The 10,753-nt window shown below is 38.2% G+C and overlaps 1 long non-coding RNA gene across 1 annotated transcript; it reads left to right on the forward strand.

Moving 5' to 3' along the window:
- Positions 1–3,818: 3,818 nt before the first annotated feature.
- On the forward strand, positions 3,819–4,690 carry LOC144988676 (uncharacterized). Its single transcript, XR_013652648.1, has 3 exons — positions 3,819–3,940; positions 4,357–4,471; positions 4,553–4,690. It is a non-coding gene; the product is annotated as an uncharacterized LOC144988676 (long non-coding RNA).
- Positions 4,691–10,753: the final 6,063 nt, after the last annotated feature.

The raw sequence follows: 10,753 nt of genomic DNA on the forward strand, positions 1-10,753 counted from the left end.
CAGGGTTTCTGTGGCTAAATAAAGTTAATATTTGTTGAAAGTGGATTTATTTTGCTTTTTTCTTTTGTTAGTGTTAAAAGATACAATTTTAGGTATACAAATTTTATAGATACTGACCTGATGTATTGTCACCGCGCGAGTGTGTCTGTGTGTGTGTGTGGGGGGGGGGGTCAGGGGGGGCGCGAAACATTTTCTTTTCCTAGGGGGGGCCTGGCAAAAAATAATTGAGAAGCACTGGGTTAGACAGACATCCACCTAGAGCACAATGTCACAAGTTTGATGATCTGGTGGTTGATTTTATGAATGTTGTCAATTTAGTTGATTATTGGAGAATTCTGAACCCAGTGACCAGGCAATATACATGGTTTAATGCTGCAGGAAATGGACAATCTTCAAGGTTAGATTATTGGTTAATATCTTCATCATTAGTAAAATATATTGATAAATGTTCCATTTCTGCTTCCCCCTTAACAGACCACTGTGTTGTTTCTTTATCCCTTCAATGTAATCGGTCAGTAACTGATTTAATTCAAATTTGGAAATTCAACAATATGCTTTTGGAAGACTCCTGTTTTTGCAACAAGGTTAGAGAATTAATAACAGAAGTGAATGTCTTGGACATGTCACCTGTGAGTAAATGGGAATGGTTTAAGTTTAAAATTAGAAGTCTTGCAATTGAATTTAGTAAAAGTGCTTTAAGATTGAAACGTCTAAAACAACAAAATATTTTAAGAAATATTAATGACCTATGTAAAAAGATGGATTTGTCGACTGAGGAATTATTAGAATTAAATAAATTACAAAGCGAGTTAGACATTTTGTATATTGAAAAAGCTAGAGGTGCATTTGTAAGATCCCGAGCTCGCTGGATTGAAGAGGGAGAAAAAAATACCACATATTTTTTTAATCTTGAAAAACAAAGGCAATTAAAAAAGCAAATTAACAAACTATCAGTAAATAATTTTGTTTATGAAGACCAAAGGGAAATTAACAAAGAAATACACACATTTTACTCCAATTTATATAAGTCCTATCATTCCGAAGCTGACTGTGAAATTATATTCGAAAGCATTGAAGGATTGAACCAAAACATTGACTTAGAATTTAAACATTTTATGGAAAACGATTTAGACATTGAGGAAATGGATGCTGCTGTTCTTAAGATGTCCTCTGGGAAATCTCCTGGCTTGGATGGTTTAACAGCAGAATTCTATAAATTCTTTTGGACTGATATTAGACGTTTGTTACATGAAGCTTTTCTAGAATGTATCTCAGCAGGTAGCCTTTCTAACACAATGAGACAGGGGTTAATCACTTTAATCCCCAAACCTAATAAAAATACTTTATATTTGGATAATTGGAGACCAATTACTTTGTTATGCAATGACTATAAAATTTTGGCTCATGTTTTTGCAGAACGTCTAAACAGAGGACTGAAGGATTTAGTGGATGAGTGTCAGTCAGCATTCATTAAAGGAAGAAATATCCATAATCACATCAGGTTGGTAGTAGATTTATTGGATTATTGTGACTTTGTTGACCCAGATAGTTTAATATTATTTCTAGATTTTTATAAAGCATTTGACACATTGGAGCATTCCTTTTTAATTAAAGCCCTGAAATTTTTAGGATTTGGTGATAAATTTTGTAATATTATTAAAATGTTTTATAATGATATTTATAGTTCAGTTTCCTTAAATCCAGGAATTACTCCCCGATTTGTAATTAAAAGGGGTATCCGACAAGGTTGTCCCATCTCGCCCAAACTGTTTATATTAGCCACTCAGTTATTAACCATCCTCATAAAACATAGTCATGATATTCAAGGTATTTCTATTTTTGAAAAGCAATACAAAATTAGTCAGTTTGCAGATGATACTGCTTTACTTCTAAAAAACGATGCAGAGGTTGTTAAAGCTCTAAGTAGGCTTCAGTTATTTTCCAAAGCATCAGGCTTGAAGCTAAATATTTCCAAATGTGAAATCCTCCCCGTTCACTCGTGTCAGCACCAAACTATTGAAGCCATTAGGGTTGTTCATGAAGTGAAATATCTGGGTGTGTTATTGTCTAAAAACACATTAAGGAGGGAAGAAGTCAACATTACAAATCGATTGTTTGATATAAAGAAAAGTTTAAGTCGCTGGTTGACAAGAGATTTAACTGTTTTTGGGAGAAATCTGTTAACCAAAGCAGAAGGCGTCTCTAAGATTATTTATCCCTGCTATTCCTTATACATATCCCCTCCAAACATTAAGAAAGTTAACTCTATTATTTTTCAATTCATATGGAAAAACAAAACACATTATATCAAACGTTCCCAACTGGTCAAAAGTTATGATAATGGTGGCATCAATGCTCTAGATTTTGAAGCTATGGTCGGTACTTTCAGGATTAATTTTTTAAAAGCTCTTCTGGTTGATAGTAACTCCATGTGGTTTCATATCCCAAGATCCATTTTTAAACATTTAGGAGGCATAGACTTCCTTTTGAAATGTGATTTTGAAGTCAACAAGATTCCATTCATTTTGTCCAACTTCCATAAACAGGTTCTTCAGTTTTGGAAAATGATATTTATTCACAATTTTACCCCCCATGGATCAACATTATGGAATAACAGAACAGTATTAGTTGGTAGGAAATCTATATTTAAACAGGATTGGTTTGACAGAAACATTCTTTTTGTTACAGATTTAACTGACAGTGACGGTAATTTATTGACTTTTTCTTCATTTATAGATAAATACAGTCTCACCTGCAGCCTTAAAGAATTTAAAAAAGTATGTCGAGCTATTCCTGCTGCTTTGATTCATTTAATAAAGAACACTGTTTTTACTCCTCATAGAACAATTATCTCATTACCAAAATTACAGATAAATGGATGTAATTTCTTAGATTTTAAACTAAATAACAATCTTTTGAACAACTGTTTAAAAGAAAGAATTTATCATGTCCATAATCGAGCCTCTTTTAGATCTTTCTCTTATTTCAACAGCCAATCTCTGTTAGTTAAAGCACACTCAAAGTATATTAAATGGCCTGTTCTGCCCAAAGTAAAAGAAACTCATTTCAAAATAATAAATAAATATTATCCTGTCTCCGATTTTCTTCAAAGCAGATTTAAATTTGACGTGGAATCTTGCATTTTTTGTAACTCCAATGAGGAAACACTGGAACATTTGTTTTTTTCATGCGATTACTCCAAAGAGTTCTGGACTCAAATAAGGAATTGGATTAATTTAAAACTGAATATTCCCCCTTTTGGTATTTCTGATGTCATGCTGTTTATGGAAAATATTGATGATTCTTTCTCAAATTTCATTAATATCATCTTACTTTTAGGAAAATACCATATCCACTGTTGCAAGTGGAGAGGTTCCAAGCCCTCCTTCCCAGGTTTTATTAACGATTTTAAATTATATTATTCCTCACTGAAAAGATTACAATCCTCGGTAGGTGTTAAAAAAATATCTAAACAAATTTCTTTGTGGCTTTTATTCTAGTGTCTGTCCTGTGCTATCATTTGGCTCCTGTTATTTTTTATTTGTATTTTTTGTAAGTGTTTCAACACTTAATGTTTATGACTGAGAGTATTTTTTACCCCCATTAGTGTTTTTGTATTTTGTGGTGTATTCATCCTCTGCTGGAGTTTGTATGTTTTGTATTTGAAAAGTTCAATAAAAAAAAAAAAAAAAAAAAAAAAAAAAAAAAAAAAAAGATGACAGATTTTATCGTCCAAACAACAATGTACTATAATAATCAACGTATTTCCCATTTATATATCAAATAAAAAATGCAGCAAACTGTTAGTGAACTTTAAAATTATTTTTTTAACATTTCGCCTGACACACGGTCACCCGGAAGTAGTTTGTGAGCACTTTTACTTTGAACGCTGTGCGCTAATGTCTACGGCTGCGAGGTTCACGCTGTCAATCATCTTTAGGTAAGAATCAATTCTGTGATCTTTTCTTTTGTCAGTCACATGTCTCTAAGGATGTTAATTTTAGGATGTTAAAGTGCTGCTTTGAAAAGATAATTTCTTTTTATCTTGCGCATGCGCAAAAAGAACCCGATGGAGACGAACCGTCTTCACATGATAGCCGTTCCCGTTTTCGGTGACAACATGAGAGAAAAAGCTCCGAGCCAGCCTGATTCTAGGATTTATACAGTAATTATATGGCATCAGTGTTGCTAAAAATCGACTTTAAGACTGAAATCAGTAAACAAGTTCTTATGGGAAATAATATTTAAGTGCATTGTATATTTTAGAACCATGCATATACACATATACTGAAACTTAAAAATGAACTTTAAAGTTTATAAAATACTTAATTGAATTAACATGTGATATTTCTGCAGGTGAAGTTTCTCAAAGCGAAGTTCCAGAAAGGTTTGTGCTGCAGAAGAACAGATGGCAGCTCTACATGGGAATACAAGAAGACTAAAGTCATTCATATCATTGTGCAGTGTACAGGCAAGTCACCATGATTTATGTGAAATGTAATCAATAAATATTATTTAACCTTAATATCTATTTTTTTTTTTTTTATTGCAGGTCCTTTAAAAAAACGTCTTTAACCTGCTGCATAAGCCTGATTAGTTGTAAATGATGCAGTGGGGAGTGAAAAACGAAGCACAATTCCTGGCTTTAGTGTCGGGCTGATAATCTGGAAATCACATCTGAGGAATCGCATCAAACACTTGTACAACTCCAAACAACTTAATGTTCCTTTAAGCAAAACTCCAGTTTAAAATGTTCATATTAGGCTAGCTTCATTTAGGAGTTTTTCCATGTTTACCATTTTAGGTTTTAAAGCTTTATTAACAAAGTTGATGTTTGATTTTCAAAGCTGTTGTTTAGAAATGTTTCTTTGTCAATGACAAAACTGAATGCTGACGTGAGGATTGTAATAATGGATATGAAAATAAACAAATTTGTTTCATAGCAATGCAGTATATTTATTGAAAACTTAACATGAATACGTTATTCAGTAACAGAAACAAAGAAACAGATGTGGATTTTCCTTTATGGGCTTCTTCATGCAGTCAATCAAATGTTCCGTTTACATTCAGCATTTACTCAGCGTACCTGTCAGTCACATTTATTAGAGGAAAAAATGCATCTGGGAAAGTCTGTTTGTGCTTAACAACTATATCAAAAAGAGTCATGTCAGGAAAGGTTTGTCCACATTGCTGCTCAGCATCACATCCAGAGGAAGATGCACAGGTAAGGGACGCCAGTTCCTGCTCGTACATGCTTGCAGCTTCCTCTGCACTGGACTCCAGCTCCACTGAAATCCCTGACAGAGATAAATTAATAAATTAAAAATCCCTGACAGAAAAACATCAGCTACCGTTCATCTTTCATTCAGGAAAAAGTTGAGTTCATCAAAATGAGGAGAAAATGGGTTAAACCAGAAATTCATTAGGGAGGGGTCAAAACACCAAACTCAGAATAAAATACATTATTTCAGTCTTATAAAAAATACATTCTAAAACAATTTGGTATTCCTCCTCTGCCTGAAAGACTAAAACGTTTTTTTTTAAAGATTTATTTTACACTACAGACTTTGCCACCTTTAGTTACACACCTGGACGTGTCTGATGATGTGCACATCCAGTCATTTACTGTCATGTTTCTGTGCACTGACACACTCCAAAGTCACAGATCTTAATAGTGTGAATAAGAAGCATTCATAAATGTTATTCTGAGACACAAACTGCTGCAGTTTACCTGACAGCTTTGCTGATTTATGCTGCTGGTACACCTGTCTGAGAATCCTGCCCACGTGACCCCCCCTCTCCAGCTGATGAGGTAACCTGTCATTAACGTATGACTGAAGGATCTTGGATCTGTCTGTAAACACCCACCTAGAAATCACGTTTAACGCTACATTTATTAGATCAAACAAATGTGCCTCCATACCTTATCAGTGGATGGCGGGACTGCATTTCCTGATGTGCGCCGTCTTTAACACCCGTTTCTTCGCAGCTGCTGCTTCAGACAGAATCCTCTCACGACATTTCGAAACATTTGTAAACCTGGTTGGTGTTGATATTTCTGTGTGCGTTCTGTCATCACATCCGCTAAATATTCAAAGATTAACGTTTATGTTAACGTTTTATCGTCCCTTTCATTGTTTACCTGCAGAACGGACGTCATCCACACAAACTACTTCCGGGTGACCGTTCTGCTTCAGACGAAATATTCAAAAAATAATTTAAACCTTCATTATCTGTTTGCTGCATTTTTGATTTAATATGTAAATGGGAAATACGGGAATTATCATGGTACATTGTTGTTTGGACGATAAAATCCGTCATCGCTTCATTTAAAATACTTTTCAGTTCAAATGATTGACAAACATCATCATCCAATCAGCGTTGTCCCATAGTACCTGCTTCTTCCGGTTTGGAAATGTTTTTCATTTTTGAAGATTTCGTTTTGTTTTCTGGAAATTCATTCTGTGTTCTGAAATGTTTTTCATTTTTTAATATTTCATTTTGTTTTTCTGAAATGTTTTCATTTTTTTTATTTCATTTTTTTTGTGGAAATTAATTTTGTTTTCTGAAATCTTTTTTTCTTTTTTATGTTTTGGTTTCTGAAATTTTGTTTTGTTTTCTAAAATGTAATACGCTTTTTAAATTGTTGCTGTGATCTTAAAAATGTTTTTGTATCGAGTGATTTGTTGAATGGTTTGCACTTCAGGGCCACCGTAAGCTCCTGATGGATAAAGTCTCTGAGGCATGACGTTTTCTTGTTGTCGCTTTGATCAGCGTGACAAAATGTGCTCGTTTTTTTCTTTTCCCAACTTTATTGAAACAAAATGCGCTCGTAAATTCACACCGTGCCAGGCTCAGATGCAATTATGTTGACCAATCGTTGCTAAATGGTGTAACGTCATTATTTGGGTTGCCAGATTGGTTCATGTGTGCTGACAGGGGGGGATCATTAAAGAGCAGGCAACTTTCTTTTGCACAACATTCAGAGCACAAGTTGGTAAGCAAGTTCTATGAAATGGGTTGCCAGATTTGGGTCTCTTTTAATTTATTTTTTGTCGCCACTTCGGGGCCCTGCTGGTGACGGTGGCCCTACGCGGCTGCGTAATTCGCGTATAGGGAGGGCCGGCCATGCCTATTAGCAGTATACCATTTCAAAATTGCTGAAGTATCTGAGGTTTAAAATTCTTCTTAGTTAATGTTGTTGTGTCTTCCAAAACAAATTAACTAGTGCAATAGATTTAAAGGCATCTGATTGCAGTAAGTCTTCATGCAACACGAATCAATCATTTTGTTACTTGAAAAGGATCTATTGGATCAGAACCGGATTACAAAAACTGTAAAACTATAAAACAACTTAACTAAGCAGGGGTGGGATTATATAAATTCGCTTGATTATGGAGATAAGTAAATTTACCCAGGGTTGCAGGTCATCCTTTAGTGTTATAAAGAGAGGGGTAAGGTTGAGGCTAACCAGCTCTGAGGCCCCTGCAGAAATTTTAATACCTAAATAGGTGATGTGATTTATTCATACCGGAATAGCTGAGGTATGGGCTGTATTTTCCCATTTAGTTTTATTCAATGGAATGATAGCGGATTTGTTCCAATTGACAGAGTATTCTGCAATTTTTGAGAATTGATTAATTAATTGTGTAACTTTTTTTTAATGATGATTGAGGATTTTATAGAAACAATAAAACATCATCAGCATATAAACTAATTTTATGGTGGGCTAGAGATGGTTGGATTCCGATTATGTTTAGGTTCTGTCGTATTGCTGCTGGTAATGGTTCAATAAAGACAATAAATATGGAAGGAGAGACTGCACATCCTTGTCTATTTTCTCTATGCAACGTAAAGCTCTGTGATATAATACTATTGGTAGCTATTGTGGGTGAAGGTGCATTGTAGAGAGTCTTAATCCAGTTAATGAATGACTCCCCAAAACCGAATTTTTCCATGACACTAAAGAGAAAGGTCCAATTGACTTTATCAAAAGCCTTTTCTGCATCTAAGGTAGCTACGATGGTGTATTCTTGCTGTAAAGTATGATGAGTATAAATTAAACACTGTGTGCGAGCAGAGAGATGACTGCTGTATTTGTGTGTTTTGGAAGTATTGAGGTTTGTTTTATTTCTGTAATTGCTCTGATGAATAATGGAGATATAATATTCCAAAAGTGCTTTTAGAATTCAGCAGGGAAGCCATCCGACAGGTTTTAGCATCAAAACAAAAATAAAAGCGCAACTCAAAAAGACAATTTCAGAATGATGAGAAAACAAATCGGCAGCTGAGAAATATGATTTTGCTTTGGGTTATTTCTTTTTGATTCGCAGATTTGGGGTTTTGATTCATGGTTATACGGTTTTGATACGCAATACATAGGCGCTGAATTGTCACCATAAAAATGGTTGTAATTAGAATTTAGGGGTGGTTTTAAAGGTCGATTGCTCCTCTGCAGTCTCTCTCAAGTGGTTCTTTGAGGAACTGCAATATTTGGTGCTTCATGGTTAGCATTAAATCTAGAACAGCAAGTGTGGACTTGGTTCTACCTTTCTTAGAATATATATTTGAACCTTCTCTAAACTTTTTCACACTCAAATGCTTTTCCTTTACATTTAAAAGTCTATGGGTCTCACAGAGAAACAGTAAAACAAGGTTGTTGTCCTGGACCTGTCCTAATCCGACTATTTAAAAAAATAGCTAAGGGAAGTATTTGTCGGTGTTGGTGAAAGGGAAGCATTTGTCTGTGTTGGTGAAAACAACAAGCAACTGTTGCTCCTTGATATACCCTTGAAAATGTAGCAGAGCAGTTTACTTTACCCCATGAGATTATTTCTAGGTTGTCAACCCACTCATTTGAGAACATTTTTTTCAGACACATGTCTTCGTCTGTCTGCATTCTGCAAATAATTTACAACCAAATTGCTGTCAAACAACACTTTCCCTGCACTAACCCTGTGTTCTCTTCTGAGAAACATCCATAATCCATCAGTGTAAAGATCTTGTTTCTTTTTATATTTACTTTATTGTATTTGCTCAGTTCAGTTTATACGAAGAGTCCTTACAACTAAAGTTGTCTCAAATCACAACACAAAGGGCAAAATAATTCATATTTATTAACCCTTGTGCTATCTTATGGTGTCAAGATGACCATTGACGTGTTCTCCCTACCATGACAGAGTTGGATAAAGGTGGAAAGGATTTCATGTAATCCATGGAAACCAGTGAAGATCACAAAGTATTGAAGAAAAAGTTCAGCGCACAGTCTTGTGGGGCTAGATCAGTGGTCCCCAACCACCGGGGACCAAGTGTCCCGCGGTCCGGTACCGGACCGCGGGACACTTGGCACCGGGCAAATTTTGGCAAGGGGACGCACAGAAAGAAAAAATAATTTCCATTTTATTGTTTTTTTTCCCGAAAAAAAAAAGTTTTATTTTGAAAAGTGACCAGATTCTCTCTGTTACATCCGTCACACTTAACGCACGTCAAAGTCGCGACTTTGACGTGCACCCAGGTGCAGAGGAGGCCCCACCAACAGGGGCCCCTCCGACACTAGAAGGCATATGTGAACCCAGCGTCAGGACCCCCAGGCCACAGGACAGGCGCGCTCCGCCGTACCGAGCGGCAGCCATTGGGACCACCGGGCGCTGGACAAGGACGAGAACCAGGACGAGGCCAGGGCCCAGAGGGCCCAGGAGTAGCACACCACCCAGCCGGCTCCTCGTCACCACAGGCCAGCCCCGGCGCCCGACCCAAGCAACCCAACGATCATGACGCAACCACAGCTCCACCCCTACCTCCCCCTAAACTACACTACCCTCTACAGCCCCCCCACCCAACACTCTGCAAAAGGGAGGGTGAGCCCCAGCGGGCACTGGCGAGGTAGCCCCCAGGCGTGTCCCCACCCATGCACTCTCACACACGCATTCTTCTGGTTGCCCCCCCCCCCCCGCCCCCGTCGCTACACAGTAACCCCCTCCAGCCCACTGACCCCTAGCACCGCATGCCTGGCCACCGCTCTAGCCAACAGGATCCCCACATGCCAGGCCGCCCCGAGAGGACCAGGCGGGTAAAGACCAGCCGCTCCTCCCTGATCCTACCAATGTATTGTGGTGTGGTAGTGTAGTGTGTGTGCTGCAGGTAAAATGGGAGGTGTCCAGTGGGGCAGTGCCCTCACCCCGGGGTTCCCCTCTGTGTAAGTGGGCGTTTGCTGTGTGTGTGGTGCCAACATGCAGTATGTGGTGTCTAAAGTGAGAGTTAAAATTGGAGGGCGGATCGGTGAGAGGTGAGCCCAGATGTTTCACCGTGGCCCCCTCCACCAGACCATCCCCACAAGACCCTAGATCGAATATGCGAGTGGAAAGGAGGGCGGGTGCCAGCGTTACCCCAAAGAGAGTCACCCCCAGGCAGCCCCGCCAGCATATCCCACCCATCCAAATCCTGGAGCCTTATATGTGCATGTGTGCAAAATTCGTTTTCGTGGGAGCGGGAAAGAGCAGGCGAATGGGCACAATTGGGGGAAGAAAGCTCCCCCCGAGCGACCGGCCCCCCAGCCAGTCGCAGGAGGAGCCTCACCTCCCAGGGTGACCGGGAAACCAGAGGGTGGCCAGCCAGCCACAGACAGAGACCGGAAATTTCGACACCGCCAGCTCAGAGAGACAGTCATCAAGGAAGGGGCCCAGCGCCACACCTGAGGGGCAGGAGGTCCAGCCCCACCACTCATGCCCCTGACCTTCGTGAGGAACTAGCACTA

The sequence above is a fragment of the Oryzias latipes genome, chromosome 21 (genome assembly GCF_053564925.1).
Source record: "Oryzias latipes strain Hd-rR chromosome 21, Olatipes_Hd-rR_3.1".
Lineage (NCBI taxonomy): Eukaryota > Metazoa > Chordata > Actinopteri > Beloniformes > Adrianichthyidae > Oryzias > Oryzias latipes.